The sequence below is a fragment of the Pecten maximus genome, unplaced genomic scaffold, assembly GCF_902652985.1.
Source record: "Pecten maximus unplaced genomic scaffold, xPecMax1.1, whole genome shotgun sequence".
In the NCBI taxonomy this organism is placed as follows: domain Eukaryota; kingdom Metazoa; phylum Mollusca; class Bivalvia; order Pectinida; family Pectinidae; genus Pecten; species Pecten maximus.
The window spans coordinates 95875-105924 of NW_022979595.1; the positions used below are offsets into that span (position 1 = coordinate 95875).

The 10050-nt window shown below is 34.3% G+C and overlaps 1 long non-coding RNA gene across 3 annotated transcripts; it reads right to left on the bottom strand.

The window, feature by feature from the left end:
- LOC117319017 lies at nucleotides 1-8816 on the bottom strand. Of its 3 annotated transcripts, XR_004530543.1 has the most exons (8): nucleotides 8802-8816; nucleotides 6765-6980; nucleotides 5436-5539; nucleotides 4847-4976; nucleotides 3736-3869; nucleotides 3226-3375; nucleotides 1651-2809; nucleotides 1-31 (listed from the first exon to the last, which is right to left on the bottom strand). It is a non-coding gene; the product is annotated as an uncharacterized LOC117319017 (long non-coding RNA). The 3 variants fall into 3 exon arrangements; XR_004530542.1 differs by lacking the exon at nucleotides 8802-8816 and having other exon boundaries at nucleotides 6765-7081; XR_004530541.1 differs by lacking the exons at nucleotides 4847-4976; nucleotides 5436-5539; nucleotides 6765-6980; nucleotides 8802-8816 and adding an exon at nucleotides 4266-4433.
- Between the last annotated feature and the right edge of the window lie 1234 nt (nucleotides 8817-10050).

Below are 10050 nucleotides of genomic sequence, written 5' to 3' on the forward strand. Positions count from 1 at the left end.
TTGTCATCATGTACCATTCCATGCCAGTTGGCTGTTGATCAGAAACAAAACATCAATATTGTTTAAAAACAAGATTGTGCTACTTTCAGTTTCTATATAACTAAAATAGAGATTGTATGTGTGCAATACCAGACAATGAATAAGCATCAATTAACAGTTCTATTAAACAACAATAGGTATGGTTGGGATTAATACCAGGTAAAGACTTACTGCCTGACAAATAGGTCACATAATTATTTCATATATTGTGGATGTTTTCTCATTGTTCTTTCTCTGAGCTTCTCGCTTGAATATTCAATCAATTCATAACAGATCACAGTTTCAACACATGTTTAGCTGTTTTCATGTTTCTGATTAAAAAATATTTAAGGATTAACATCAATTATTTTTTCTGTTATACAGTCATAACAGAAAAAACTGGAGTGTACTCTAAATAAACCGCAAAGCGGTTTATGAAGAGAGTACACTCCAGTTTTTTTATGTTATGACTGTATAACAGAAAAAAATAATTGATGTTAATCGTTATAATTTAAATTCGTCTTATACACACAAAGATATTTCACTTTCTTTGGCGAACTCTTTTCTGTGATAAATTATTACGCAATGTCATCAGCCAATCGAAAATGACGTTACATTTCGCAACGTCAAAAATTTTGTTATGGAGGTATAACAAAATTATTTCAGCCAATGAAAATGCGTGTTTCATACAAAATTAAATTATTATCCAAAATCAAATCCTAAATATCTAAAACCAAAACATCTGGAAATGCAGTGGAGATAAAAGGAAGAAAGTTGACTAGAAAGAAAAAGATGATCCCACATTAAGACACCTCTTCATCATCATGAACCTCAGGGGGCAGCAGGTACAATTTTGACGGCCTACCAACATGTTAGTTAATCACATGTAATAGGTTAATGAGCTGTTAGACAAAATTATTTTCTTATAATTTTGAACAGATTTTTTGTCTATTGACTTCCTATCGGGGTAATTCCTTTAGCAGTACAGCGAAACATGACTAACAACATACCAGATATATAGCGATTGGCCAGAGTATGCAGGGTCTGACTGAAACACAATTCAGAATTTATAGACTGAAACAAGGGTCAAATTTCATAGACTAAAAATGGTTCACAGATCAGAGGTCAGACTAAAATAGATCGGTCATAAACTAAATCATGGGTCTTAGTTTATAACAGAGTTGGGTCAGAGGATGGATTTTATTTCAGTCATCATAAATTATACCACAAATAATCAAATGCAATGAATTACATTTGATGTTTGTAAATATCTATAATTTAATTGAATACGTACACACAATTGTCTTGGCATGTTTATCAGATTATTGCAAAAATTTGGTATTGCATAAATATTTCAAAAGGCTCAAGGGGGACCTGGATATTTCAGTGACCATCATGGTGGAAAAAAGACAACAAAACACTTAGCCATTTAAAGAAATTATCTTGATTTCCCCTTTGAGCTCAGCCTCTCCTACAGAATTTGTTTCCCTTCCCCCCAAGGATACTCAGGACTAAATTTGGTCAAAATCCATCCGGTCCTTTATGGCCTTTGGACCAGGTTAGCTCATACATCTAACTAGTTAACTCGTTATGATGAAGACAACAGCAAAATACTAGCCCAGCAAAACTCACCTGTGACACGAAGTGGTCGTGGTCTTCTATAGCCTCCAACACCTCACAGTGGCCACTCGTCCCAAAGTCGTAGTTAATACTCAAACATTTAGTATCTGGGAAGTTGGCACACTGTCGCATGCTGTCTAATATGTGACCATGAGATGAGGATAAATCATCAATTGAATTGATCACATTTTCTGAAAGCCTATATTGTGAAATATGTAAATCCAAAATATTACTGGTCTATGCCTTACCATTACAGAGAAAATTCATTTAACATACCTGATGTCATTGAACTTAAGTGTATAACAATTCATCACACTTAATAACAGCATCAATACATTTACATCTCTTTAAGGGTCAATTACATTTTGTAATTATTTGAACTAACAAAAAACAGTTTATTTTCAAAGTTCAATTCATACACTCATAAAAAAAGCAGCCTTCATCTAAATACATTTTATACCATAAAGGGAAACAATTCAATAACAACTATATAAAACATTCTTTGGTTGTCAAACTTTTAGACATACATATACAGGCTGCTTGCATCAAGATCATGTAGGTATATACTAAGGGAGCAATCATCAACATCATCTCAACAGTAAACCTTTTCGTTTACATGGAAGACATGGTGCTTTGACATTTTCTTGTACTAGGTCCACTTCTGATTTCTGTACAGTGGGTTTAGGACAGGTAATGTTCTGTGAGCTTTCTGTCTTACAATATTCCCTGATGTTGTCATACAAATACCACTGTCTTGATGGATCCAGTCCTGCTGACATCATGTCTTCTGGTTCATCATCTACAGACGGAAGGAAGTCTTTTCTCTTCAGCAGGTTGACAGACACTGTGGGAGAGTCGTCAAGTAACACTGTCCCAGGCTTAGTAGCGTCAAGAGGAAAATGGTGATATTTTGTGAGATTCTTCAGGGGCTTGAAGTACTGCTTTACCTATGACTTCCAGTCTCTAAATATAATGGGTTTGTCTTCATCTTTCACCAACTGTGGAATGTTATGTCCATTACGTGATGAGTGTGTAACTGTCTTGGCAACCTCCTCTAGAGTTTCAACATTACTGGATCTCCAGCGCAATTTCCACACACCAAAATGCCAGTCAGGATCAAACTTTGTGTGACCAGCGATCATCATGTAGTATTGAACGACAATAGGCAGACCTGAAAAATATCAAAATACACATAAAACACTTTATAGTCAATGTTGACTTGAGAAAGAAAAGCAAAAAATGCATTGAATTTTGAAATGCCTGAACTACAGATTAAATGACAGTGTCAATAGCAATGAATATCAAAGTTGTTTGCCTAATCTGATACAATATTGCTATCAGCATAGAAAAATAAATCATTGTAAGTAATCTTTTGCAATGCATGCTTTTAAAAATCTAAAAAGAATATCAAATTAATTGTTGTTATCTTATATCCAAAAGTGAGAGGTATACAGCACACACAGCTGTATAAATGGGAACCAAAATGGTGGGAAGTAACTCCAAGAAAGGCTCCAGCTCTATGTCTCCCTATGACAGACTCATGCAATAATCTTAAACTAAACCCAGCACAATTTATAAGACACTAACTAATAACTTCTGTCCAGTTATCAAAATGGATGTTCGCAATCCTTTCTCCATGTCCATGCATGATGCTGAAAATAGTGATGGACCATGCTGACAACAGATTTAGCTCCCTTCCCTATTCCAGCCTCATCCACCAAGAAGAAAGTTACTTTCCTGTTAAATGAAACATAATTGAGTGTAGATAAGTAAGAAAGCATTTATCATACACAGCAAGTTTTCATTGAAATAAAAATAGCTTATATCATTGTCAGTCTCAATTACAACCTTGACACCTTCTAGTTCCACATTTAATGATGCATAACAATGACCAGTTTATATTATGCATGGTCCAAAAGATTTATATCTATAAAGCATACATTATATTAATTGATTTATCTAAATGTCAACACAGTGCTATTTATTTCTAAATGCAATATACATGTACACTAAACCCGGATTTGATCTGGTGTTTTAGCTCGCAAGTCTCACTGAAATAAAATATTCTAAGACTAATGAATGGTTTCTATCAATTACCTGAACCCTCTGAGCAGATTGGGGGGTCTTAAAGAAGATGGGACCAACCTGCTGAGCATGATGGGGAAAATGAACCTGCTGTGCAAAATTCTAGGAGTAATGGAAAGCTCTATCGACTGAACAGGGCAGATTACCTACAAGGAAATAGAGACAAAACTTTAGTTTAATCACATTTCCTAAAGATTCTGAAGATTCATCCGACTCATAATTAAACTTGTCACTGCTAGAATCAGATGAAAGATCACGGAAAGCACCAGTATCATCAGATGATGTGTAAAGTTTTGAATAATACAGCTGGTAAACAGTCTCTATTTCATCTATGAATGGTTTGTCCTGATTTAAAACGATTTCTGCAGGAATGCTACAACAGCAAGAGTGTGTTACAACTGAAAGTTGATTCATGGTGACAGTGTCATTAATAACACATGTTACCTTGTATTCACATCCCGATATCTATGACATCAGGATGATTGAAATGTTCACAGCTCACAATATCACAAGATTTTAAGTAAAAGTAAAATATTACTTACACCTGAAAGTTCACACTTTATCATAATCACAAATCACATCTTCCAGTTGTGTTTTTCATAGATCAAGTTACCATCATTGCAGGTTATGTGTAAAAAAACGCTCAGAGAATAGACAAAGTAATGTTGACTTCGTGGAGCATCTGTACAGCAGTTAGGTAACGAGAGTGATCTCCCGTTCCATCGGGTGCATTCGATTACAATGTTATTAGTATACATATATACCTTCATTTTGCGATTTCTATACGCCAGAAAAAACCCATTAACTTTTTATCTGATGACAGCATCACAGAACGTCAAATAGACTATTAACTTTTGATTCATTCACAACATGTGTAAAAAAAGAGAAATATATCTTGCGACTTTCGACAGCTTTTTCGTAAAAGGTTGGCCACATCTGTACCCATTTTCGTAGTCACGGTCACATATTGGTATCTGGGGCTTATGGTTCTCAAGAAGTTGTTTAACTTGAACATACTTTGTACCCCTTTATCCCAGCATCCTACAGACCCAATATCAGGTCTCTGGGCCTCTTGGTTATTGAGAAGAAGTTGAAAATGTAAATTGCACAACTTCCTTCTTACCTGACCGAGAAGAACGTCTGAGCAGCAGAATTTTTTTTTAAAGTTTCAAACAGCATGTTGGTCATTTTCTGGACATCTCCATGGATCCCGCCATCAAACAATGTAAGGGAGATAATCAGCCACAGATCACCTGTATTTAAGAGAAATGACAGTAAAATTAGTAGAGACAGTTTTGGACAATAACGATGCTACAGGGCTTATAGCCAATAAACTGCATGTCAGGAAAATGGATAAATTTGCACTATCACTATCAAAACTTTTTATCTATCAACACAAATAAATGGAAAAAAATAATTACAACAGTGTCCCATTAATGATAGTTATAAAGACCTTAAGTTATAAACCAGAGTAACCTATCATGTTACCTTTGATTGACAGTCAATATATATATACTGGAATAGGTATATCTCATATGTGTAACGATAAAAGCAACTGAGCAAATTTGACTGAAATGTAACGTTTGAACCAAACACAAGAAATGTTCTAGGTTAATTTTCTCATACTCCATTTGAAACATAAATATTTCAAATATGCTCCCTGCATGTAAATGTTTTATTTGAGTCTTAACTTAACACTTAACAACACTTACCTCACTATGAACAAATTTTAATGAGGTCCCTCAGCTGTAATAGTGGAATAGCAGTTTTGGTCCATGCACTCTTCATACACCATTTTGGACGTTTCATCAACACACTAAATGGACAACAACAAACAACACAAGTATGTTAGATATATCAGCTATAAACCCTGAGGGCCTATATGTTACATATTACAGGATAAAGGTTTGGTTTGGTTTGTTTAACATCCTCATTCCTATTAACAGCCAGGGTCATTACAGGATAAAGGTTTGGTTTGGTTTGTTTAACATCCTCATTCCTATTAACAGCCAGGGTCATTACAGGATAAAGAAGTTAACATTGGTTATCAGTAAACATTGATATATAAACAACCAAATCTGAGGGCATTTTTTGCGTGTGGTGCAGTAGAACAAGAGGCTCAGAGAGCCTACATTGCTCTCCTGGATATTTCAGTATTTATGGCAAAATACTCTAATTTAAGTTACATTTCCAATAACTTCCTACTTTTGAACTGCTCTTCGAATTCCCATCAAAGGTTCAAACTACAGGTGGACTAAATCCTGTCATTCTTGAAAATGATAAAGTATTTTAAAAGTTTTTTTGCCCCAAAAGTGCCACATCCTTCATTTGTACAACATCAGATCTAGATCTCATTTGCCAAATAATGCTCCACACCAATTTCCATCCAAATCCATTCAGTTGTTCAGGACAAGTAGTGATTCAAAAGATTTATCTCAATTTCTCCTATTGGGCCCCATCCCCTCTGGCCTCAGGGGAACCACACCCTCCAATCACACAAAATTAAGTTAGATTTCCTTGACCAAATAATGCATCAGACCAAATTTCATAAAACTCCATCCAGGCATTCAGGAATTTAAAGAAAATGTTGATGGGCCAGGTGAGCAAAAAGATTGTTATAATAATAATAATATTATGCCAATGGGCAATATCTTTATAAGTTACCGTTGAAAATTCTCATTTTCAATCTCATATGAGATCTTGTTGATGTATGGCTGAATACAAAGTTTTATAAAACTTGGTTGATATTTACTCTAGTTATTGTGTTCACAAGGTAATGTTGACGGACGGACAGACGTGAAACGCCAGAGTATGGCACAAGCTCACCTTGGTTCAAGTATTGAGAGTGATATATGTATGGACATTTAAATATAAAACTTTTATTAACCTTGTCACCGAGCACAAATTTGCAAAGCTGTAAGTCCCTCTGGATGGATAAGATACATATAGTAAACTGCTTGCCCAAGGTTACTGCTGTTGGAAAGAATATTGACACTAACACAATTGTGTTGCATTTTCAGCTGAGTAAACTGCTGTTTTACCTGTAACAGACTGGCCTCATTGTTTTGTAGCTCTGGGTACCATGTAGCTGTTTCCTGATCTAGATCTGGCATATGGAACATTCCTTACTACAGCTTGGACCGACATTTCACAATCATCTGAATTCATTGGTGGATTAGTTGAGTTCTCTACTCACTACCAGTTTAAGCTGCTTGTCTAAGCAAATCAGCTGCTCACATTTGATGGGACATTTTCTTCTGAAATCAAAAAAGGAAAATATTCATCATTTTATAATAATATTGTATATATGGTTTTTAAGGGCTTGTTTTCTAGTACGTATTCATAATCTACGTTACATTCTCTCAAATATTGTATTTCATAATCTTTATAAATCAGTATAAACACATGTACACACACATACAATATACATGGTTATACATATATGATTGATAAATGTAGAAGTAATTTTTCTTTCAAATACTTTTATTTTGCATATTATGTTGTGAATTGATAAGCATTCTTATCAAAATGATTTGTTCATGATCACTATATATACAAGTATTTAAATATATATATTTTTAAATTCACCAAGTGTCCTTTCAGCAAAAAACGTTTAGTTGTGTTTTTACAACAAAAATATGTAATACAAAAGGGACACCTCGCATGGTCTGTCTACCTAGCATGAGAGCACAGGTTTTCAGGTAATACCTGGAGTGGCAATAATTAAAGAGATGTCCATGCAGTCACAATCAAATAAACAAAATGCTTAAAGATGCTACACCTCCGACAGAGTGCAATAAATTTTTGCCAACAAATGAAATTCAGTCCATTAATATATGCCTATTTAAGACCTACAAATAAAAACAATAATTTTATACTGTCAAAAATTGTCGTAATGAAGCCAAGAAGCTACAAACTTTTGAACATTATAATCTACTTTGCATATACTTGACCTTGATCGCAGTGCATTCTGGGAGAGTTTTACATACAGAAGAAAACGCACATGATGGACTTATTTTTATTCAGCTGGGACAACAATATATTGCCTGTTGCCTATCATAACTACAAATTTTAATTGGGAGCTTTTAATGCAAGCAGAAAATAAAAACTAAACAAACATTTCAATATTATCCGTTGCGAAAAATCATGATCCTGTGCATGTTGTCGCCCACGAACCGAAATGCTTTCTTAGCGTTATCCCCTTCGGACCCATTTCGCTGGATTGATACAAGTGTGATTTATCAACAAGGTTTAAGCTGATGAACTATAAATAGTGAATCTGCAATCACTACATATCACAAAAGAAATCTTAACCATCGATTCAATCGCATCATATGCTTACAGTTTTCAGTAAAGATGACAACAGACCAAACGTTACACTACGTACGTGTGTACGTTACACACTTGCCACTCCAATAAAAACTCAACTGTGTTATTTCCACATGAGTTCCGATTTAGTTGTCGTTTATAATTCCACCTGTCTGTTCTCCGATTAAAATCTTCCCTTTCTTCGTTCTCTTTCATAATGTAATTTATGCTTCCTTCTTTCTGGAGATGTTAGGCTAGCACATGTTACCTTCCTCGCTTCGCCATGTAGTTCCTACTCGTTTGTGTTTCTGTTTTCGGCGCATACCCAATCAGTATCTCATTCAATATGGAGGTGGAGTGAAAATGGAATTTCTTCGGGACGCAAATTATTATTTATTTTTTTTAATTTTAAAGATAAATAAGAAGGTGAAACTTTCCAAGGGTGGTAATATTGTTAAGTGTGTAACTTTTATTGTTAAAGATAAATACATGCGAGTCTATTCGTGTTGTTAATTGATAAAAAATATGGTCTGTCGAAGGTGTAGCACCTTTAAAGTAGTGAACACTACATATTTGACAATACAAGGATGATTTCTTAGTCTACCATACATAATGAATACCAATATCCAATGTTATTTATAAATTGTCAGGGCCTAAAGTTGCTATCAGCTGTCTCATGCTTGTTGTAATTTGCAATGTAAAATACTGAATTAACACTGAAATATGTGACATATATCAATGTATTTTCTGTCTCAAATGATCATACATACTTTCTAATAACCTAAACATGCCTGTTGATCAAATTTAAGTCTTGTCTTTTTTTACTGGGCTGGGCGATGTGAGCTTTCAATGGCCCAAGTTTGCTGAAAAAAATCTTACTTTATATAACGTTCTTCATTTGACAAGTTCGAACTGTCTAAAATACATGTAGTATAGTTATTTTACTTCTCAGTATTTAAATATAATTTTCAGAATATTGTTGTTCAGGATGATAAACATACGACAGTTAACATGGCACATTTTAAGTTACATCCAGTCCAAAGTTGGTAAGTTAATTTGCTTGTTCATAACGTCGGGTTGGCGTACAAGTCCTAGCCTCGTCTGTCAATACATCCAATATATAATCAATGTCAATAACTCGATCTGCATAGATAAACCACCTAATTTCAGGAAAATTGTAATTGTAGACAAAACGTCGAAGATGTGCCGCTGGTAATGGCCTCAATTGACAGACAAATGTTTTTTCCTTTAATTTGGTATATGATGCACTATATATGAAGCCATATAACTATCACTAGACTTAACAAAACATCGGGAAATAGTCAGATTTCATCTAGTCAGGACACTCATCTGTCCAGCGAATAACACGAAATGTTTCTTAGAGAGTAGCTTTTAAAGTACCGCATGTCAACACTCTACTCCTATACGTATATGAGGTCTTATTCCACCTGATTACATTGGTGGATATCTATGGCAAGCCGTTTTAACATTTAATCCCATTTCCTCTTAAGGGGATATTTTTTCACTTAAGTGAAAAAAGAATTACACTTAAGTAACAAAAGAATTTCACTTAAGTGAAAAAAACATAATGCAAATAATTTATTCACCTTAAGGTGAAAAGAATTTCACTTAAGTGAAATTCTTTTTCACTTAAGTGAAATAAAACATAATGCAAATAAATGTTAATATCCCTTCAGACAAAAAGAATTTCCCTTAAGTGAAAAAAAATTATGTGCAGACATAATGCAAAATACTTATCCCTTAAGTGAAATTCTTTTCATCTTAAGGTAAATAAAACTGACCATATGTCCATAAAGTCACTCTGTCCTCCTATCCACCCCATGTATATAATGGAATGAACCCTCCCATTGGACCTGTCAACTAAGAAACAGCGTGAGTAAACTTTAACTTTGACACATTCTTATCACTTATTATAATGGAAATAAATAAAACATATATTTAATGGAAATAAAACATAAGTGAAAGTAAATCATATGGGAAATAGTATTGCTTTTACTA